This window comes from Crinia signifera, chromosome 3 (assembly GCF_055691185.1).
Source record: "Crinia signifera chromosome 3, ASM5569118v1, whole genome shotgun sequence".
Lineage (NCBI taxonomy): Eukaryota > Metazoa > Chordata > Amphibia > Anura > Myobatrachidae > Crinia > Crinia signifera.
The window spans coordinates 267736864-267761850 of record NC_139219.1 but is presented as its reverse complement, the minus strand read 5'-3'; the positions used below and the strand labels follow the sequence as shown (position 1 = coordinate 267761850).

The following is a 24987-nucleotide window of genomic DNA, read 5'->3' as shown; positions in this document are numbered from 1 at the left end:
GGCGTATGGTGCGTGCACCCACGGTGACCTTTCGGGTCGCCGGGTGCACGCACCCATGCCGGCGTGGGGGGGGCGGAGATGGGTGGGGGGCGACGGGCTACCCCATTACGCATTTGCACGCAGTACCGATGTTGTGCGTCTGTGCATGCGCAGGCGGGTATCTGCGCATGTGCAGGCGTATGGTGCGTCCACCCACGGCGACCTTTCGGGTCGCCGGGTGCACGCACCCATGCCGGCGTGTGGGGGGGGGGGGGGCGGAGATGGGTGGGGGGCGCTGGGCTGCCCCATTACCATATGGGAACGCCCAGAGTTCCATAGGCGTTCCCATGAGAACGCTGGCGTTCTCATGGAAATGAGGCAGCGACGCGGGTGTGGGGGCGGGTGGCTGACATCACCGGACGCAACTGAAAAGTCATATATATGCGTGCATGCTAAACTTCACTCGATGGTCGGTGACCATCGAAAGATGTGGGCGGTTACCCGAGCCATGCGAATGGATTTTTATGCAAAACATCCATTCGCAGCTGTTTGGGCGAAGCCGCACTTTGAGGGGGCGGCAGGGGGGATGTCGTTCACCGGGCGGAGTTTGGTGGACTCGCAAGGCTGCGAATTCACAGCCTTGCGAATCAACCTGAATAACCCCCTATGTATGTATGTATGTATGTATGTATGTATTAGAGAGGCAGTGTGTATGTATGTATGTATGTATGTATGTATGTAGAGGTATGGGGGGTGGCGGCACTCAGCAAGAATGACACATGAGACGGTTTAAGTGTACCGACGTTTCAAAGCCCGCAGGCTTTTTTATCAAGGTGCTAAAGGTGAGAACCTTGATAAAAAAGCCTGCGGGCTTTGAAACGTCGGTACACTTAAACCGTCTCATGTGTCATTCTTGCTGAGTGCCGCCACCCCCCATACCTCTACACTACGTGGGACCAGCTTCCCTCCCTGGAAGGCACCAGATTTTTGCATTTTATATCAAGTGAGTCCTGGAGTGCCACCTACAGCACCTATGTATGTATGTATGTATGAATTAATGAGAGAAGCTATGTATGTATGTATGTATGTATGAGGGAGGCAGTTTATGTATGTACATATAAGGGGGGGGGGTGTTGCAAAAGTTTTGCACCGGCCTTGGTTTCCATCCTGTCCTTCCTGACACCCCAGATTGTTCTTTAGTACCTGCAGCTAACAGTATTGCTCAGGATTTCTATTGCACCTGGAATGAAGCAAAGAAAACTCTTATTAAAACCTCTACTTACAGTAATGCAATCATCACTAACCTTTCACCATTCCAAAGACATCCTTTTGTAGTCTATGTTTTTCTACTTATGTATCTTGTCATCAGTATATGCACATACAGTAATATATCTCTAGCTTCTATAAATGTTCAGTAACAAAATTAAATTGGAAGTGACACAAAGACATACTGTCCTAGAAATTTATTACAGTTTCTGTTAATTAAATGAATCACATACCAGAAGAAGATGTCGGGTGATGACCAATTACATTTATTTCACACAAAATGTTTCCATTTAAATCTTACAAGCAGTGTCCAGAGTCCATGATAGAATTGTCAAATATTACAGGACGTTCAGTTTAGATACTGTTGTGTTCTGGGACTTAGGCCCTCCATTGTCGACACTGATGTTTAGTTCTGAGCCCTCTCTGGTAGTGGGTGGGTATTACTTTTTGATACCTGTGGTTAGGGGGTCTGACATCACATCGGATGGCAAGTTTGAATCATACTTGCCTACCTTTGAAAACTAGTTTCAGGGAGATTATAGTTGGTAGTAGAATTCTGCAGGATGCCCCATTGTCATGCTCCACCCAATGGACGTGTCTGTTTCCATATAAGGAGAGATTGTGAACGTGGCACCTAGAAGCTTGGGTTTGTACTACTACAGATGGCGTGGGTCTCTTCTTTGCAGGGGATGGCGATGGCGACGCCAGCCGCTATCCCCCGCCACCCGCCATCTGTATCTGCGAAAGGGGACGCATGCGCACGAGATGCTGGCACATGCCAGCAATGTATATATCACTGGCAGAACTGGACACCAATGTATATTTTTATGGCGGCATAAGCATATACCAGCCATGTATACTTTACCGCCTCCACTGGCCCCCAATGCATATTTTATTATGGCGGTAATGTGTACATGGCTTGTGCAGGCCAGCCATGTATACGATACCGCCACCACTGGCCACCAATCCAGTCTGGTAATTAAGCACGGTGTCTGGAGTTCGGACAGGTGTCCTTCCCGGACTATAGAATGTCTGGGAACAGGCAAAGTCCGGAAGCGGTGCCATCACTATTTACTCACTCTCTGTGGCCGTTGACATAGTGCTTGCTGAGAGTGCACTCTGTACAGACGGAGCGATTTGTCACTTAGCTATATATATCACTGAGCAACTAAATTGCTGAGTGTCCCATTTTCAACAGGGACCAGCGATGGACATTGATGAAAACAAGAGACTCTGCTAGGGAAGCCGCTAATCTCAGGAGCATGCACTCGGCGACCATCGTCCTGTATGCATGGGAATATGGCACCTCAGTGACCATATCCCTGGCAATTTTGGCTGAAATCGCCCCATGTGTATGGGTCTTGAGGTGCGCTGTGTGTGTGCTCACCGCCAGGAGAGATAGCTGGCCCAACAAGCAGGTCTGCTGCTATTTCGCTCCTGGCTGAGCAATGCTTTCGGTTCGGATGCCTGGCTGAGGCTCTCACAATTCTTAAACTCCACCATGGCAATGAGCACTTCATTCCCCCGTGGCACTGAGCATGAAGGCCCTGGCATCGAGCATGAAGGCCCTAGCATCGAGAATGAAGCCACTGGCGTCGAGAATGAAGCCGCTGGCATCGAGCATGAAACCCCTATCAAGTAACATGTAGGTAAGCGGCACTAATTTGGCATAATATGTAATAGCCATTTCAGTGTGTGGTATAATATGTAATGGGCATCATAGTGTGTTGCATAATATTTAATGGGCATCACAGTGTGTGGCATTATGTGTAATGGGCATTATGGTAAGTGGTGTAATGTGCATCATGGTGTGTGTGGCATAAAGTGTACTGGGCATTGCGGTGTGTGGCATAATGTGTACTATGCATCATGATGTATGGTATAGTGTGTAATGGGCTTTATGATGTGTGGCATAACATGTAATGGGCATTACGATGTGTGGCATAACGTGTAAGGGACATTACAGTGTGCAAAATCAAGAATAGATTTTTAGCAAAGGTTTAAAAAAACCATGATAAGGCAGGGCAAGGAGCAGGCCTCTGTCCGGGAATCTCTCAACACAAAGGTGGTAACGATAATTTTATTATGGCAGTAGCTTATACATTGCTGGCACAGGGGAATGGATTTCTCAATACGTGCACGGCTGCAAATAAAACTGTAGCTATGCACATGGGCCACGCCCCCTTCTCGCTTCCCGGCAGGCGGGACATTGAATCCCGCCGGCATGTTCTCGGTCAAGCTGACTGAGAATGGGACAGGGTCACGGTGGTCGAGCAAGCTCGACCGCCTTGACCTAAACATTGAACTTCCCCCCTTCATGTCTGTCTTTGTAGAGCTTTTTTGTGATAGACTTTCTAACTTGGCTCCCAATACATCCCAGCCTTCAAATACTAGAGGACGCACTTCAGTTGGTCTGAAGCCTCCTGGTTTATAAATTGATTTGCATTCGGAGCGTTAAAAAATGCATGCCATTACATTGGCTGAGTTCCAGGAAAAACTTTGTGCGACTTTTTCCATGACACTAAAATTGACAACCATTACATCCCAGCCCTAGTCTCCAATAATACTGAAACATAGGTTTATGTTTCTAACTTGCTTCTTGCTACATCATTGGGCTATGATTCAGCATTTCCTGGCATGCAAACTTAAGTGCTATTTGCATCTAAATCCAAATAACTTCACAGGGTGAAAACTGCGGGCATGTAATAGTACATGCCCCTGTAACTGGTTGTATCAATCTTAGCTTGTAGATCAAATTCTCATATTTATATTGAAATTTGGATGCCTTATCAACCTAACCTGAGCAAGCTAGCTTTGAGAAAAAAAGGACAGAAAAGTTATTAACAATTTTGGTACCCATCTACTTTTTAAATGTTTGTATATGGCGTAATGGTGGTAGGAAACTGAAAAATGTTTTTATATTGTAAAATGAAACATTTACCTACTCCTAATCTAGGGGTCGTCTTTTGTAGTGAAGAGAAATCATCCTATGTTTATGAGGCAAATGGACTTGATAGCATAGTCTCAAATGGATAGCACCAAAGAGGGAAAACTATATGCGACAACACTTACATAATAATGAGTTTGAAGAAAGTCTGTTTCAATGGCGCAATGACCATTTGATGGGGTAAGCTTCTTATGCAAAGTATACAGGTAGACTGCCATGATGACATAAAAGACTAGAATGCCCAATAATTGTTTGTGATCTCTCTGGATTTGGGACCTGAAGCAGTTATTTGTCTAGAGGCCTTGTGGTGAAAATTTGGAGGTTTATTAACGCCTCTTCATATAGATGATAAATATTTGTAGAGCATAGAAGAAACAAATAGCTGAAATACAAAGTCTTGGATAATAATGGTCATGGGTGTAACTATAGTGAGTGCAGGTGGTGCCATTGCTATGGGGCCCAGAGGCTTAAGGGAGCATGTACCCAGGTTATAAAGTTGCATATTGATTTCCCAGATCTTTCCTGACAAGCAGTTTAGTCATTTCCATTGCCCAGACTGAACTGTGTGACATTACATTTTCAGTGAGAGAAATGTGTAATTTGTATTACAATGGTAACGGGGCACTGTGATGTGGCATAAATTGAACTGGAGGCCACTGCATTGTGGCACAATATGAACTGGAGGCCACTGTAATGTGACATAATTTGATCTGTTCATTGTAATGCAGAGGGCACTTTAATGTTACATACTGTAATAAGAATTAGGGCACTTTAATGTTGCACAAAATGAAATGGAAGTGCAATATGAACTGGGGGACATAGGCCTGTTTCTGATTTAAATTCATGTCCAAATGAAGATACTTCTTATGAATCTTAGCAGACTGGGCATGCTTAAATTTGCCAAAGAACACACTCACTGGTCCCCCAAATACCACATACATTGAAACCCCACAAAAAAACCCCACAATAACCACACGGAAAAAATAAAACACGTGCCCCAACATAAGCAAAAAAAATAAAACACACTGGCCTCCACATTATAAAAAAAAAATATATATATATATATATATATATATTAGTTTCCCCAGCCCCCCCCCCCCCCCCCCACAAAAGATATACCTGACCTATTGGCAGAAGAGAAAGCTCCCATACCATCCCTGTGCACTGTTCTCACAACAAGTCACAGTCACCTAACAGAGCAGGAACAGCCTCAAGATAAATCACTCCCCCGAGGCACTGCTGTTGATCTCCATAGGTCAAAGGAACCTGTTATGGGCTCCTCCAATCACCACATGCTTCTCTGACCCCTTTGAAGTCTCATGAGATTTATTTCCCAGTAGCGCACTGCTCCGGTTGCTGTCTGGTCCCATTAACCACCCTGCCACCTGCAGATGCCAGGTCATTCAAAAGAGCCTTGATTCACCCAGCAAACTGCTGCACTGAAGCCTGTGTCCTAGTCTAATAAATAGTGCTATCGTGAGAGGCTCCATCCCCCAGTAAAATGAAAGTGTTTAGTAGTAACCCTTTGAGTGCCAACATCTCTGTGAGACATGATCAAAATATCCACCAAAAATGCCAGCGTTGCTCACATTTGTTATATACATTTGAATAAAATGTTGTATAAAAAAGATTAGATATCCTATATCAGGTAAACATTACAGGTCATAATGATGAATAAAAATGTTTGCTTGGCAATTTTCACATCTATTTTGACAAATTCACTTGGCACTCAAAGGGTTAACAGTGGGACATTACATAAAAAAAGACTTTATGATGAAAATGAACACTGAAAATAAAAATTCTAGGAACAATTATTCAATTCCTAGGCTGTCACTAGATATATATATATATATATAATAAAAAACTAAAATATTACATTAACTGTGGGGCCCCATACAGCATAGCACAATGATATTCACTCCTTCTGGCAAATTCCTTCTTAGATGGACAAAACCATGTGCATTGCAGGTGGGGTAGATGTTACTTGTGCAGAAAGAGTTAGATTTGGGAGGGGTTTTACTTCAAAGTGAGATCTATATTGCAGTGTAAAAATAAAGCAGTCAGTATTTTCCCTGCACAGAAACAAAATAACTCACCCAAATCTAATTCTCTCTGCACATTTTACATCTGCCCCCCTGCAGTGCACATGGTTTTGTCCATCCTAAGAAGGAATGTGCCAGAAGGAGTGAATCAGAATAACCCCCAAAATTATCCAACAATAATTCATCGCAATGGCTTTACACAATAATAACATAGTGGCCATGTAAATATTATAGACAAATATACTGCGCAATACAGGACACTTTTTGTAATGAGTATACAATTGAGCCCGTTCTGATGTGCTGACTCCATTCTTACGCACTGCCCATACTGATGACCACTATTCAATGCAAAAGCAATGCCAGGGACTATAATAACATAGATTCCATTTTTTTGTGATCAGTGCTGCAGATTATTTTGGTAAGCTATAGACCATGTCACGGCTATTATAGTGAACAGCAAACCTTCAGTGATTAGGCTCCAGCATAAATTCTGATATGAAATGTATTTTCCCATAGGCAGCGACCAATCAGCATTGTAGCTCAGCAACCTCACGCTCCTTATTTGCTGCATGCTGACATTTCTGTCCTGCCTGCATCAGCACTGTAAGTAATGTAATTACAACAGTGTGCTGTGGGTTAGGAAGAGGAAAGACCCCCAAAGGCAGTCGTCTAAGCACTCATCAACATCAGGAAAGAGATTTGAATAGTGTACTTTTAGGAATAAAGGAGACAGCTACTCCTAAAGCAACTCTGTTCGTTGCTCCTACTTCGGCCAGAGAGCTTGGTGGTTATTTTGTTGAATGGCAAATAAATTCATGATAAATGTTTGTTCGTGGTCCTTAAAGAAGATTGTCCACGAGCTTATTTGTACCCTCTGCTGGTTACTAATACATTGATCAATTTAATGCATGCTTTGAACAGGATTGTCAAAAGCCAGCAGACCTAAAATGCTCTGGGATGCAGACCTATATTCTCATGAGTGGCGCTTATAAAGAGAGAGATAGACTCCCATGTGGAAGATTAGGTATAGTACTCTACCGCCAGCTAGATAGGAACAGTGGCGGTGATTCAGGTTGGTTTATAAAAGCAAACTCCTTATTTAATGGTCAAAACCATATGCACTGCAGATGGGGCAGATGTAACAGAGCATTACATTTGGGTGGGGTGTGTTCAAACTGAAATCTAAACTGTAGTGCAAAAATAAAGCAGCCAGAATTTACTCTGCACAGAAACAAAATTACTCACCCAAATCTAAATCTCTCTGCACATGTTACATCAGCAGTGCACATGGTTTGTCTATTAAAAGAGTTTGCTTTTGCAAACCAACCAGAATAACATACCTCCCAACAGTCCCGATTTCAGCGTGACAGTCCCGATTATCAGGGCCTGTCCCGCTGTCCCTCCCGCGGCCGGCAGTGTCCCGCAGTGAGGGGGGGCTGTTGGGAGTCCCCCCTGTCGGCTGCTAAGCAGCGGGGGAATAAACGCTGTGCGCATGCGCACAGCGTCTATTCCCACAGCCAGGGGGCTGGGGGCATGGCTAGAGGCTCACAGAGCCTCTGGGTCATGCCCCCATAGCGGCAAAATGGGGGCGTGGCCTCACGTGAGAGCCGCAAGCATAGGCTACGCCCCCTGAATTATTCTAATAATACCAAAAGTCATGTTATACATAAAATGTAATTACATAAAAATTAAAAATACAAATGTAAACTAAATTAAATAAAAACATATGGGTGCATGTTCAGAAGTACATGCATATAACGCAAAAACAGTATCTAAGCCCTATTTCTCTTCTCCCATTCGCCTCTAAACTACTTGAACGGCTGGTTTACAGGCGTTTCACCAGCTACCTCTCTGACCACTCCATCCTTGATTCCCTTCAATCTGGCTTTTGCCCACTATACTCCACTGAGACTGCCCTGGGGAAAGTCACCAATGACCTTCTCTCAGCCAAATCCAGGGGCCACTTCTCTCTGCTTATCCTCTTGGACCTCTCTGCTGCCTTTGACACTGTGTATCACCCTCTCCTTCTCTATACACTCCAAAACATTGGCCTCTCTGGCACAGTCTTCAACTGGTTTTCCTCTTACATCACCAACCGTTCCTACTCAGTCTCTTCCTCTGGCAACACCTCACCACCTTCCATCCTTCCTGTTGGTGTCCCTCAGGGCTCCATCCTTGGCTCCCTTCTGTTTTCCCTGTACATCTCTTCTCTGGGTGCACTCATTAACTCCTTTGGCCTCCAGTACCACCTATTTGCTGATGAAACACAAATCTACCTCTCCTCTACTCTATTGATCTGTCCCCCACTGTTCTCTCTCAGGTTTGCAACTGCCTCTCTGCTATCTCCTCCTGGATGTCTGAGCGCTCTCTGAAGCTCACCATGGACAAAACTGAACTCATTATCTTTCTGCCACCCCGAGCCACACCCCCTACTAATATCTATATCACTGTTAACAACTCCATCATCTCCCCCGTTCTCCAACTCCGCTGCCTGGGTGTCACTCTTGACTCCTCCCTCTCTTTTGCACCCCACATCCAAGCTCTGTCCCACTCTTGTTGGTTCCAGTTACGCAACATTGCTCGCATCAGGCCTTTTCTCTCACAGAGTGCAACTAAGCGTATCATCCACTCATTGGTCATCTCACGGCTCGACTACTGCAATGTTCTCTTCACTGGCCTTGCTCGATCCCAACTGTCTGAGTTCAGGACTTTGCCTGTGCTGAACCCCTAGTAGTAGTAGTTTGTTTATTTATAAGGTGCCACAAAGTGTTCACAGCGCCGTACATAGCAAGCATAAAAACAAATTACAAGGTAATGTACAGGGTGTGATGCCAAAACAGCAGAGGGTGTTGAGCAGGAGAGCGTGGTCAACAGTGTCAAAGGCAGCCGACAGATCAAGCTGGATGAGGATAGAGAAGAGGCCTTTGGATTTGGAAGAGGCCACCCCTTCAGTGGAAAGCATTCCCTCGCTCCATTAGACTCTCCTCAACCTTGCAGAGCTTCAAACTGGAACTGAAAACTCACCTATTCATCAAAGCGTACCCTTCCACTGCATAAACTAGTCCTGAGGCTGCTTCTCTAACCCTGTGCCTGCTTACACCTTGCTATCAAGCCACCTCCTACCTGATTGCACCTCATGTAATCAGTCTGTCTCCCATTCCTACTAGATTGTAAGCTCCTCAGAGCAGGGCCCTCTTCCCTCCTGTTGTCAAAGCCCTCTTCTCTTCACATTTCACCCACAGCTCTCCCATACTCAAACACTCAGTAAACATCTTTGTCCACATACTCATCTCCATCATTGGCCACAATCCTCTAGTAGTACATTGATCAAGTCCTCACTACTTAGATTTAAGCTGTAATGTGTATTGAACTGTGGCGCTCTTTACCTGTACTCTATCTTTGTTATTTATTCAATGTAATGCTAAGATCTCCCTGTACTGTTGCATTGTAGGTGCTGCAAAACACTTGTGGCGCTCTATAAATAAAATAATAATAATAATAATAATAATAATAATAATAATAATAATGCTTGTCAGTATACAATTTGTGAGTACAGAGTTAGTGGAGGCCCCCTCTGACTAGAAATCAATCTCGAGTCCCACAATTTCTAGGGGCAGCCCTGATGTTTGTACTCCCATGCTTCACAGTGGGTATGGTGTTTTTGGGATGCCACTCATCATTCTTCTCCCTCCAAACATGGCTGGTGGAGTTTATACCAAAAAGTTCTGACCCCTGGTATAACAATGGAGGGTGCAGGGGATGCAGTTGCTATGGAACCTGGAGGCTTGGGGGCCCGAGGCCAAGCTAGCAATCCCTGCAATCTTTTAATTTTTTTTTTAAATTATGCCGCAGGCAATGGAAGGCTGGCATTCTGCTGTCTCGTGCTCCAGTAACAGTGCAGCAGAGGTGATCCATGCTCCAGCTATTCCTGCAGCTGCCTATCTCCTCCCCTTCTCTTCAGGGGTCAAGGTCACATTCTCTAGTGACCTTTCCCGGCACGCAATACAAAAGCACCTGATGGTGAGCTGTCATGCTCCACCAACGCTGATTACAGAGTGTAGTGTGCTCGATGCAGCAGTAAGAAGATCCGGCAGTGTACTGCGGGGATTCGGGCAGTGTGCAGTGGTGACCTGGCCTTATGGTACATAGACCAGTAGGGTGAAGACTAGGAGGAGCTGTGACCTAGTGCTGCCAGAGGTATCCTCATCCTGGGTGGGGGGGAGAGGGGAAGGTACACAGCGGCAACTTCATCAGAAGGGGATGATGAAGGAACACAGCAGGACCTTTACTGGGAAGGGGATGGGGAAGGGGAAGGTACACATCAGCACCTTTACTGGGTGGGTGGTGAGGAAGATACACAGCGGCACCTTTACTGGGAGGGGATGGGGAAGGTACACAGCAGCACCTTTACTGGGAGTGGGGTGGGGAAGGTACACAGTGGCACCTTTACTGGATAGGGGGCAGGGAAGGTACACAGCGGCACCTTTTACTGGGAGGGGGTGGGGAAGGTACATAGCAGCACCTGTACTGGGTAGATGGGGGTAATAAATATGTGCAGCAGCACCTGAACTGTGCATCAGCACCTGTAATATGTACATAGCAGCACCTGTACTGGATGGGGGGTGATTAAAAGGTACACCTCAACACTCTCACTCCCCAACTCTTCATGGCACTGTCTTTCTGTCTTTCTTTATCTCTCTTCCAGACTCCCTCTATCTATAGCTCTCTCCCTTTTGCTGCCTCACTCCCCATCTCTCATTGGCTCCCTGCCTCTCACTGGCATGCTCTCCCTGACAATCTCTCACTCCTACTCGCCCCCTACCTTTCTCTCTTGATCCCCCTTTCTCTCTCTCTCCCTATTTTTTCTATGAAGCCCTCTCTCCCCCTTTCTCTCTCTCCAACACCCTCTGTCTATTACTCTCTCACATTCTTGTGACTCCCCCCCCCAACAGACATTGTAGCGACAATGGGTGGGGGGCCCTTCCAAGATTTTGCTATGGGGCCTACATCGTTCTTGTTACACCCCTGGTTATGACCACATGACATTTTACCAATCCTCCTCTGGATTATCCAGATGGTCACTGGCAAACTTAAGACGGGTCTGGACATGTGCTAGCTTAAGCAGGGGGACCTTTCGGGCACTGCAGGATTTGAATCCATGACGACGTAGTGTGTTACTAATGGTAATCTTTGTGACTGTGGACCCAGCTCTCTTGAGGTCATTGACCAGGTCCCCCTATGTAGTTCTGAGCTGATTCCTCACCGTTCTCAAGATCATTGATATCCTACGAGGTGAGATCTTGCAGGTTGAGGAAGATTGTCAGTGAATTAGTGTTTCTTCCATTTTTTTTATAATTGCGCCAACAGTTGATCTCTTCTCACCAAAGCTGCTTGCATATTGTAACTTAGTAAATGTATCCTATATATGTTGATTGTTTCGTAATAAACCACATTTTACTTTTCTAGTTATCACAGCTACTGTAAATATTATTACTTTATATAAAAAAAATCATATGTGGAAAGAGATACACTATCATCTGCCACTACGGAATTAAACATAATTATTTTGTTTCAGAAAGATTTGTATTGTTCTACTAGTATAAATGGGCACTTAATAAAAAGAAAATAAACATTGCTCCCAAGAAAACAAATAAAACACAAAACGACAGTAGTAGCCTTCCAATAAAGAACAATAAAGCACCAAGAAATAATGTGTAAACTATGCACAAACACATTCATTTCCCTTAATCTGTTAATTCCTAGAACACATCAGATATTTTCCACCCCCAAATCTCATAGAAATACAAAATCACCTGATATGTTTTTAATCACTGCGATTGTCATAAAACATGTACAGCTTTAAATGATTTATTAAACTAATGAAATCATTTTTATTATAAGTGATTAAGTGTATTTTACTTTCCAATGCATAAGATTGGAAGCGAAAATCATTGTTATAATCTGAATATAACTAGAAAGATACAGTAAGTTCATTAACTTGCCTACACTTGTGCATCATAAAAACCTTATTAAAAATGACTCCCTAGCCTGTTGTATTCGCTTCTTTATGAGGTAATTTCTCCATACAGTAATAAGATTTCTCTTTTGCTCTCCCGTGCATATTAAGACCACTAATCTTCTTTTATAAACTATTGTTTCAGCCACTTTCATACTTTACTCACTTTACTGATACACTCCTATTAATATTAAAGCTTACAAATGCAAATAGGGATTTTTGCAAGCCATCCTCGCAGATTTATGATGGCAACACATAGCAATCTGGCAAGGAAGAGACCAGAAATGCAGGTCTTCTAATCGCATGCAAAACAGTTTCTGTTCCTCTCAATTAGAAACAAGTATTCCATTTATGAGTAAAATGAGGACTTACTCTCTCCTTTTAATGGCAGAAAATAATGATATATTGGCTTAATTTGCTGAGAGGAAGTAATTAGAATTTTCATATACTTTATTCGACAATGCAGTCATTCGCGAGTTTTGAAGCAATAACATGTTAATTCAATATTTATCAAGCTCTTACTCGGGAAATATGCTTACATAACTGACGCATGTTCCAGTGTTATGGTTACTGCCGAAGAATTAATCTAATCTTTGAAATTTGGCTACACAAATCACTTCAATTGTGGTAGGATATTTCTACTATGTTTTAAACTTGGAGTAATGCTTTAATAAAAGGAACGAATAATTCTATTTCGTAATGATATTATAGTAATATGTTCAGCAATAAATCAAATTTAAAGCAAAACATTCCTGAGTGAGAGTTAATTGATACAAAGAAGATCTTAAATTTCCATTACTAAAACCGTAATACTACAAAATAGAAATGAAAATGATACCAACAACTGATCATAAACTATATATATATATATATATATATATATATATATATATATATGTAGGAGAGTCCGCACTCAAGGTAGATTGTTATCATAGGGGGTGCTCCAACAGATGAATGAACATCACAGGGATATAAGATATAGAGAAATGGGCACTCACCAAGGTCTTAAATTCAGCAGAAAAATTTATTCATGAAATGAAAATACATCCGACGTGACGTGACGTTTCGATCAAAGGATCGTCATCAGGAAAATGTCAACATAAATAACAAGTATCATACCCAACCAACAGGCAACCTGGTATCCATCCATGGAGGAGATACAACTGTACAGCCTCACCGGGCCAGTTTAAATACCATCTCACAGGAAGTGATCACTGCACTTCCTGGTGCAACATCAAAATTGGTACCATAATGCGTTTGAGGCATATACATAAGGTTCAGGCAGTTAATTAACTTCGCTAATGAACATAGGCATAATGAATAGTACCATACTAAAACAACTGGTGACATAAAACAATAGAAGCGCTGTTTAGCGCTAAACGCTCCAGTCCCGCTGGACCGGAAGTAGAATCTGCGTTCCACCCGCCCGTATCGCGGGGAACTTCCGCGTGTCACAGTTCTCAACGTCAGCTGCGCTAGACCGGAAATAGGACTAGCGTGTGTCATACATAGCGCACAGCACTGTAGTATACAAACAGTTTTAGTTGTCATGACAGCGCGGCTTGGGATTAAAGAGCATCGGACATCGGGGGACAAAGAACATTTAAGATGTTGTGGTATTAATAAACCAGCCCGGGTGGCCTCACTAATACTGGCAAACTATAAAGAAAAAATTATAAGGAAAAAAATTTTTATATACAAAAAATATCGAAAAAGAAAAAATATAATATAAATAGATACACATCAAAATGAAATATCCATGTGTCACCACTTGTTGACACACGAAACAGCACAACCAAATGACACTAAAGAAATGTATATACAAAAGATATGCAATTGTATGCTATTTTTGTTATTTTATATTTTATACTGTTTAGATAATTTTATATTTTTATAGAAAAAATTATTATTAAGAAATTTATAAACAAAATACCCCAAGGGGGGTGCATACCACTTCAAAGAGTATCATCTCACAATATTGCAGATGTGAGACAAGCATATCATAAACACCAGGTGTAGTGACATCAAAAATTATATAAATAAATATATACATATATATACAAAAATTAAAACATAAACAGTACATAAAAAATATACATAAAGAATGACCTGGAGACACCAAATCCAACTTCAAAAAAACAAAAATCCAAACCAAGGCAACTGGAAACATAACCATAAAAATGAAAAAACGGGAAAAGGGTATCAGAGGTTATTTAACGCAAAAAGATGGACAGTGGATTTGCCTCATTTAGGCCTTTAGGGGCAATCGTGCCCAATTCAAAGATCCATTTAGCTTCACGTTTCTTAAGCATGGTGTCCCTATCGCCACCTCTCACTGGTTTTGGGATGTGATCTATCAACATGCATCGAAGGCTTGCCACACTGTGGCCCATTTTTGCAAAATGTTTAGCGACAGGTTTGTCCGAGGTTTTTGCGACAATTGCCGCCCTGATCGTGGTCCTATGATTCGCCATCCTCTCTCGGAAGTCACGCTTAGTCAGGCCCACATAGTATAGCCCGCATGGGCAAATTAGGATATAGATTACATAATCCAATCTGCAGTGAAGTCGATGTCTGATTGTAATCTTTTTCCCACTGTGCGGGTGGGCAAAAGCTGGTCCTGTCAACATTGACCTGCAGGTAGTGCAATCACTGCACCTAAAGCAACCGTTTTTAGGACGAGAAAACCAGGTGCCTGTGTCTGTTTTTGGTTGGCAGAGGGGTCTCATAAGCAGATCCTTGAGGTTGCTCCCTCGTCTGTACGCACACATAGGAGGTATTTTGCTAACCCCAGAGAACGCCGGGTCAGTGGCAATAATTGGCCAGTATTTAGCGAGTTTCTGCTTCCTAGTGTGTGCCCCTGTATCAAATGTATTGGCATAAATCATTCTTGGTTTCTTATCAGCTGTAGGAGGCACTAGCTGCTCTGTTGAATTTTTGGACCTTGCCTTGGTGAGGCATCTGGAGAGGGTGGAATCTGAGTAGCCACGTTGTTTAAATCTGGAGTACATCTCTCCTAATTGTTCTTCCATTGTCTCAATAGCTGTATTGTTCCTTAGAACCCTTAAAAATTGAGACACCGGTAGGTTCTCTTTTAAATGTGGAGGATGGTGGCTGGTTGCGTGAAGCAGAGAGTTTCTGTCGGTGTCCTTGCGATAGAGTCTGGACCCCAAGCCACACCCATCCTTAAAGAGGGTAACATCAAGAAAATTAATTTCACAACAACTCAAAGAAAAGGTGAAGCGGATCGGTGTCTCCAGGCCATTCAAACAAAAAAGCATATCCCTCAGGTCACTCTCACTCCCTAGCCAAATCAAAAAAACATCGTCTATGAATCGACGGTAGTAGAATATCTTAGTCCCATATATGGGGAAGATATGTCGCTGTTCGTAGCACGCCATGTATAAGTTGGCATATGCCGGTGCCAAGTTCGACCCCATGGCGGTGCCAGTCTTTTGTACAAAGTACTTATCCTTGTATAGGAAATAGTTTTTGGTCAAAACCAGTGTGGTTAGTTCCACCAGAAACTCAGTGGGGGGACCTCCACGAAGTTCATCTTGCAGTGTGAACCTAATCACTTCCAAGCCCTCCCCGTGAGGGATCACAGTGTACAAGGATGCGACGTCCATTGTCACTAAGATGGCCTCAGGGGGTATTGCTGGAATGCTCTTAATGCTCTGTAATAAGTCACCAGTATCACGTAAGTAACTAGACGTTTTCGTAACATAAGGTTGTAGGTAGTGATCCACATACTTTGCCAAAGGCTGCAGGACGGATCCCCGGGCCGAGATAATTGGTCGGCCAGGGGGATCCGTCATGCCCTTGTGGATTTTAGGCATCGTATAGATTATTGGACAAATTGGGTAATCCACCCTCAGAAAGCCACACACATGTTCGTCAATCCACCCTGCAGATAAAGCTAGATCTAAAACGCGTTTTAGATCTAGCTTTATCTGCAGGGTGGATTGACGAACATGTGTGTGGCTTTCTGAGGGTGGATTACCCAATTTGTCCAATAATCTATACGATGCCTAAAATCCACAAGGGCATGACGGATCCCCCTGGCCGACCAATTATCTCGGCCCGGGGATCCGTCCTGCAGCCTTTGGCAAAGTATGTGGATCACTACCTACAACCTTATGTTACGAAAACGTCTAGTTACTTACGTGATACTGGTGACTTATTACAGAGCATTAAGAGCATTCCAGCAATACCCCCTGAGGCCATCTTAGTGACAATGGACGTCGCATCCTTGTACACTGTGATCCCTCACGGGGAGGGCTTGGAAGTGATTAGGTTCACACTGCAAGATGAACTTCGTGGAGGTCCCCCCACTGAGTTTCTGGTGGAACTAACCACACTGGTTTTGACCAAAAACTATTTCCTATACAAGGATAAGTACTTTGTACAAAAGACTGGCACCGCCATGGGGTCGAACTTGGCACCGGCATATGCCAACTTATACATGGCGTGCTACGAACAGCGACATATCTTCCCCATATATGGGACTAAGATATTCTACTACCGTCGATTCATAGACGATGTTTTTTTGATTTGGCTAGGGAGTGAGAGTGACCTGAGGGATATGCTTTTTTGTTTGAATGGCCTGGAGACACCGATCCGCTTCACCTTTTCTTTGAGTTGTTGTGAAATTAATTTTCTTGATGTTACCCTCTTTAAGGATGGGTGTGGCTTGGGGTCCAGACTCTATCGCAAGGACACCGACAGAAACTCTCTGCTTCACGCAACCAGCCACCATCCTCCACATTTAAAAGAGAACCTACCGGTGTCTCAATTTTTAAGGGTTCTAAGGAACAATACAGCTATTGAGACAATGGAAGAACAATTAGGAGAGATGTACTCCAGATTTAAACAACGTGGCTACTCAGATTCCACCCTCTCCAGATGCCTCACCAAGGCAAGGTCCAAAAATTCAACAGAGCAGCTAGTGCCTCCTACAGCTGATAAGAAACCAAGAATGATTTATGCCAATACATTTGATACAGGGGCACACACTAGGAAGCAGAAACTCGCTAAATACTGGCCAATTATTGCCACTGACCCGGCGTTCTCTGGGGTTAGCAAAATACCTCCTATGTGTGCGTACAGACGAGGGAGCAACCTCAAGGATCTGCTTATGAGACCCCTCTGCCAACCAAAAACAGACACAGGCACCTGGTTTTCTCGTCCTAAAAACGGTTGCTTTAGGTGCAGTGATTGCACTACCTGCAGGTCAATGTTGACAGGACCAGCTTTTGCCCACCCGCACAGTGGGAAAAAGATTACAATCAGACATCGACTTCACTGCAGATTGGATTATGTAATCTATATCCTAATTTGCCCATGCGGGCTATACTATGTGGGCCTGACTAAGCGTGACTTCCGAGAGAGGATGGCGAATCATAGGACCACGATCAGGGCGGCAATTGTCGCAAAAACCTCGGACAAACCTGTCGCTAAACATTTTGCAAAAATGGGCCACAGTGTGGCAAGCCTTCGATGCATGTTGATAGATCACATCCCAAAACCAGTGAGAGGTGGCGATAGGGACACCATGCTTAAGAAACGTGAAGCTAAATGGATCTTTGAATTGGGCACGATTGCCCCTAAAGGCCTAAATGAGGCAAATCCACTGTCCATCTTTTTGCGTTAAATAACCTCTGATACCCTTTTCCCGTTTTTTCATTTTTATGGTTATGTTTCCAGTTGCCTTGGTTTGGATTTTTGTTTTTTTGAAGTTGGATTTGGTGTCTCCAGGTCATTCTTTATGTATATTTTTTATGTACTGTTTATGTTTTAATTTTTGTATATATATGTATATATTTATTTATATAATTTTTGATGTCACTACACCTGGTGTTTATGATATGCTTGTCTCACATCTGCAATATTGTGAGATGATACTCTTTGAAGTGGTATGCACCCCCCTTGGGTTATTTTGTTTATAAATTTCTTAATAATAATTTTTTCTATAAAAATATAAAATTATCTAAACAGTATAAAATATAAAATAACAAAAATAGCATACAATTGCATATCTTTTGTATATACATTTCTTTAGTGTCATTTGGTTGTGCTGTTTCGTGTGTCAACAAGTGGTGACACATGGATATTTCATTTTGATGTGTATCTATTTATATTATATTTTTTCTTTTTCGATATTTTTTGTATATAAAAATTTTTTTCCTTATAATTTTTTCTTTATAGTTTGCCAGTATTAGTGAGGCCACCCGGGCTGGTTTATTAATACCACAACATCTTAAATGTTCTTTGTCCCCCGATGTCCGATGCTCTTTAATCCCAAGCCGCGCTGTCATGACAACTAAAACTGTTTGTATACTACAGTGCTGTGCGCTATGTATGACACACGCTAGTCCTATTTCCGGTCTAGCGCAGCTGACGTTGAGAACTGTGACACGCGGAAGTTCCCCGCGATACGGGCGGGTGGAACGCAGATTCTACTTCCGGTCCAGCGGGACTGGAGCGTTTAGCGCTAAACAGCGCTTCTATTGTTTTATGTCACCAGTTGTTTTAGTATGGTACTATTCATTATGCCTATGTTCATTAGCGAAGTTAATTAACTGCCTGAACCTTATGTATATGCCTCAAACGCATTATGGTACCAATTTTGATGTTGCACCAGGAAGTGCAGTGATCACTTCCTGTGAGATGGTATTTAAACTGGCCCGGTGAGGCTGTACAGTTGTATCTCCTCCATGGATGGATACCAGGTTGCCTGTTGGTTGGGTATGATACTTGTTATTTATGTTGACATTTTCCTGATGACGATCCTTTGATCGAAACGTCACGTCACGTCGGATGTATTTTCATTTCATGAATAAATTTTTCTGCTGAATTTAAGACCTTGGTGAGTGCCCATTTCTCTATATCTTATATATATATATATATATATATATATATATATATATATATACATACGGTCAAGTGGAACTCCTCAATCCAATATAAATGTAGATGCCTTCCCAGAGTGGCATAACAGAGGGTCCTTAATATACATTGTGGAACGGGCGGCACTCTCAATAAAAAACTCTTCACACGGCCATGCGGTTTATATATATATATATATATATATATATATATATATATATATATATATATACATATATATATATATATATATATATATATATACATACATGCACACATTATATAGCTACAGTGCTCTCTGTGCCTATTTCTTGCCCTCCCTCCTTCCTTCCTTCCCTCCCTCCCTCCATCCTTCCTTCCCTCCTTCCTTCCTTCCTTCCTTCCTTCCTTCCTTCCTTCCTTCCTTCCTTCCTTCCTTCCTTCCTTCCTTCCTTCCCTCCTTCCCTCCTTCCTTCCTTCCTTCCCTCCCTCCTTCCCTCCTTCCTTCCTTCCTTCCTTCCCTCCTTCCTTCCTTCCCTCCTTCCTTCCTTCCTTCCTTCCTCTTGTAGGGGCATGGTTAGGGAGACAATGGAGTAGCACAAATAGTGCAGAGCAGCACCATTATATCCTGCTATTCATCCTACAGACCTCCTCCCGGAGACCGGATAGCCTCCCTCTTGCTCTGTATTAGTGGGGTGCACTCTCCGGTATGTTGTCCACAGTGTTTGGCTGCGCAAGTGACCATATTTGAGCCTTGGTGGACGGAGCCGGACCAGGACTCACGGCATGACCTCTCGCCATCCTCCTGCAGATTTCGCGTGAGCTGCGGCTCCCCTGTATCCCTGTGCAGATGAGCCCATCGCTGACTGCTGCTGTCTGCCATGGGTAGGCTGGGCATATCACTTCACATATACTACAGCCTCCAGAGGCATTTCTATTCTGATATGTAAATCTGTGCCATTTTCTTTGGACAGGGTACAGATGTATATTCCAGAAATGCAAACTGAATTCTATTTCTGTTATTCTAGCTGCAATTTATATCCTGCCACCCTATGCTCACAAGGTGCTCAAGAAACTGGTGTGTTTTATGGCCTCGCATCCTGCTACCCCCACAATATGTTCAGGTGATTTCAATAGTGTTCTCAACCTGCACCTGGACAGGACCTCTATCTTGAGCCAACACACACAAACACGAGCTTCCATCTTCGTGGAATTACTCTTGGAGATTAACCTAGTCAATGCCTGGAAAGTAAAATACCCGACAATGAAACAATATTCTTGTTTCTCCCAAAACCATTCCTCCTTTTTGAGGATTGACATGGCCATTCTCACAAGAGATTTCTTACCCCGCATGGGTCATGTTAAGTAGGAAAGCACCCACCAGTCACACTAGGAGACTTGTATACATATAGTACTCTCAAGTTGTTCCAAGACCTCCGCTCTGATTTCTCTGTACCAAACTCCTTTTTCTTTTGTTTTGTTTTCCAACTGCGTCATGCTCTGGATGCTAAGGTTCGAGATGCTCCCCCGATAATTTCTGACTCTCCAGTGAAGGGCCTAGTTGTGGGTACCACATGTACCCATTTAGTTTCTAATCTTTACTCCAACATCCAGTTGTCAGCCCAGCTTAGGGGTCAGTGGGAATTAGCCCTAGCTAGTACATGCATTTCTACTTTGACTGTTAGATTCCAGCAGATTCAGTTCTTTATTATCCACTGGGTATATCACACACCTGACAAAATGTTTCATATGGGTAGTATTTCTAACCCATGTTGCCCCAAGTGTGGTGCTCAAGACGGTTCTTTTTCGCACCTACTGTGGCCGTGTCCCCACATAGTGAAATTTCGGTCAGGAATTATTGACATTGTAACAAGTACTGGTATCCTGAGAGATATTTTGTCCTCTGTGGTGTGTCTACTGGCTGCTTCGTATGAGGGGACTTTGGACACACTGAGCAAGCGATATGTGATTGATCTTTGTACCTTAGCCAAGGTCTGTATGAGAAATTCATGTACCTGGCCAGGAAAGCGGGACATAAATATCTGGCGGTGTGGTCTAGATGGCTTTATTATGCACCTCGATGCTACACTGTGTATTTTTATTTTGTATATGTTTATTTTTTGTATGCATTACTAACTGTGTACAACAATGAGTTGAGAGCCTTTATTTGATTGTAATTGTATGTTTATTTTGCTTGTTTGTATATATATATATATATATATATATATATATATATATATACTTAATTGTGCATACTACTAAAATTCAATAAAAATTATTGCAAAAAAAATACACTTGTATTGTAATTGTGGTAACCTAGACAAAGGTACATCCATTCCCTTATTCACCCTTTCCCTGTGTAGCAATTTCCAATCTAGTGTAAAAGGGTGGAATATAAATTCATTCTAGACCACAAAAACCAGTGTACCCAGAGGAACCCACACAAACATTGATAGAACATGCAAACCCCACATAGGTATGGTCTTGGTTGGAAGCGGTACTTCAATTAAGCACTGTAGCACAGTACTTCCCAAATGCTATCACGGTAGTCCAATTACTATTAATTAATATGCTTTCAGCGCCTAATCTGATAAGGAATTCTACAGCTCCACCTAGGGCCACCAACAGGGGGGTGCTGTGGGTACAGTTGTCCCAGGCCCCGGCCTCTGGAAGGGCCCAAGCAGCTCATTTTACCCACCGCAAACCCCACACGCACACACACTGCCTCCGCTGTGCTGCCTGCTTCTGCAATGCAGGACGCAGGCGGTCAATAAAAATGCTGCACCAGCTTTTGAGCCAATCAGAACTTTTGTACCATTAGTCAATCAGAGCGGCTGCTGTTACACAACCTCTGATTGGCTCACCAGCCGGTGCTGCATTGTAATTGGCCACCAGCATCCTGCACTGAAGAAGCCTGTGCTTCAGGACCAGAAGCAGGAGTCGGGCGGTAAGTGAAGGGACGGGAGGGGAGATTGGGGGAGGGGGCCCGGACTGGAAATCAGTCCCGGGCCCCCGAAATTCCTAGTGGCAGCCCTGGCTCCACCACCCTACTATAAACAACTATTTCCTAGTCTCAGTGATGGTATGCAGGGAAATTGAATGAAGAACCCCCATCTGTGTGCACATAATTCATTGAGTATCATTTTGTGAGTGAGCCAATGCGATACCCCAATGCTTGGTCCCACCCCTATCTACCACTGTGGCCTATAACAGGTCTCTGCATGAAGCCTATATACATGGTGTAACCCCCTTTATTTCATTCACTTAGTATGTCCTTGGCAGTCCACATTAATAACGTAAGCACACATGCACAGTATGTTTATTAGGTCTGAACCAAGAAACAAAGTTGTAGCAATCACTTTTTTCTTATGGCCCAACTATAGTGAATGCAAGAGAAAGCGCTATCTTGTTTGTAGTATGTGATTTAACATTCAAGTAGGTGCCACATTTGTTCTACACCTTCCATAATAACATACTAAAGATCTATCATGGTTCAATCTGACAGCACAGAAAATAACACATTTAAAGGTTTGCATACAGTAGTTTCCTTTATTATAGGAGTTGGGTACAAAATACCTGTGGGCAGGATCCTAATGGCCAAAATCTTGCCAACGGAATCCTGATAGTCACAATGTCAATGGATCCAGGTCAGAAATGTTATCATAAACCTAGCCCTAACTCACCCCTCCCACAAACTAACTCTAACCATCTGCTTCAGAAGCTGAGGCGTAACTACACCCTTTAGCAGCTGAATGTCCTCTCCCACAGCCTAACCATAATGTTCCCCATAGTTACAAACAGGGGCGGATTGGGAATTAAAAGCAGCCCGGGAAATATTGTAAAGCAGCCCTAACGCGGGGGGGGGGGGCCTGTTGCGCGCCGAAGGCGCGCGCAATTTTTTGGGGGGTGTGGCCTAGCAATATGGGGGTGTGGCCTGTTTCAACTAGGTCACGCCCCATTTTCGCCGCGGTGGGGGGGGGCATGGCTAGTGGCTCTCTGAGCTGCTGGCTATGTTCCCAGCTCCTCAGGCTGTAGAATAGGCCCATGGGAGGGGGGGCGCAGGGTGGCATAGGACGCAGAATGTGAGGGGGGAACGCAGAGTGACAGAGGATGCAGGGAGGGGAGTATGCGTGTATGGGTAGAGCAAGGCTGTGTGTGTGGGGCGTTATGGTTAGGCTATGGGGGTGGTATGGTTAGGATTAGGCTGCCTGGCTGGGGTGTATGGTTAGGGTCAGGCTGTGGGGTATATGGTTTGGGCTGTCAGGGGCGATGTAGTGTAGTGTAGTGTAGTGTACTAACCTTGCCCTTTGCACCTGCTTGAGTTTCATCATGTGGCAGGGAGTCCCTTACAGCAGATGCGCTAATCTGTCCCGGATATCCAGTAACATCCCTGGTGAACAGCACGGCAGACATGGACACGGCGGTGGAAGTCAAGGAAGCCTGGAGACACAGCACAGCAAAAATAGTGAGCTGCGCACTTCTGCTTAACGTTCCCCACACACAGACATACTGTATATACACCAACACCCCCTATCCGACACACACACACACATACTATATACGCACATCCCCCCACAAATATATGTTTATGCACACATCCCTCCCACACATATACTGTGTATGAACACCACACACACACTGTATACGCACACATCCCTCCCACACACATACTGTAAATGCACACATCCCCCACACACACATATATACTGTATATGAACACCACACTGTATACGCACACATCCCCCACACACATACTGTATACACACACATCCCCTCACACACATACTGTATACACACACATCCCCTAACACACATACTGTAAATGCACACATCCCCCACACACACATACTAAGTATATACACACACATATATATACTGTAGATGAACACCCATACACACACTGTATACGCACACATCCCCCCGCGCACACACTGTATACGCACACATCCCCCCACGCACACACTGTTTACGAACACCCCCCAGGCACACACTGTATACGCACACATCCCCCCGCACACACACTGTATACGCACACATCCCCCCGCGCACACACTGTATACGCACACATCCCCCCGCGCACACACTGTATACGAACACCCCCCAGGCACACACTGTATACGCACACATCCCCCCGCACACACACTGTATGAGCACACATCCCCCCACGCACACACTGTTTACGAACACACCCCAGGCACACACTGTATACGCACACATCCCCCCGCACACACACTGTATACGCACACATCCCCCCGCGCACACACTGTATACGCACACATCCCCCCGCGCACACACTGTATACGAACACCCCCCAGGCACACACTGTATACGCACACATCCCCCCCGCGCACACACTGTATACGCACACATCCCCCCCGCACACACACTGTATACGCACACATCCCCCCCGCACACACACTGTATACGCACACATCCCCTCCGCACACACACTGTATACGCGCACATCCCCCCCACACACACACTGTATATGCACACATCCCCCCCCGCACACACACTGTATACGCACACATCCCCTCCGCACACACACTGTATACGCACACATCCCCCCGCACACACACTGTATACGCACACATCCCCCCGCACACACACTGTATACGCACACATCCCCTCCGCACACACTGTATACGCACACATCCCCTCCGCACACACACTGTATACGCACACATCCCCTCCGCACACACACTGTATACGCGCACATCCCCCCCACACACACACTGTATATGCACACATCCCCCCCGCACACACACTGTATACGCACACATCCCCTCCGCACACACACTGTATACGCACACATCCCCCCGCACACACACTGTATACGCACACATTCCCCCCGCACACACACTGTATAC

At 44.2% G+C, this 24987-nt stretch overlaps 1 long non-coding RNA gene across 1 annotated transcript in view; it reads right to left on the bottom strand.

Moving 5' to 3' along the window:
• Positions 1-917: 917 nt before the first annotated feature.
• LOC146062722 (uncharacterized) overlaps positions 918-24987 on the bottom strand; it is a 35994-nt gene continuing 11924 nt past the window's right edge. Inside the window, exons 4-5 of the long non-coding RNA XR_014471488.1 lie at positions 23417-23557; positions 918-1219 (exon numbers count right to left, since the gene is read on the bottom strand). This is a non-coding gene — a long non-coding RNA (uncharacterized LOC146062722). The remainder of the gene's footprint in view (positions 1220-23416; positions 23558-24987) is intronic.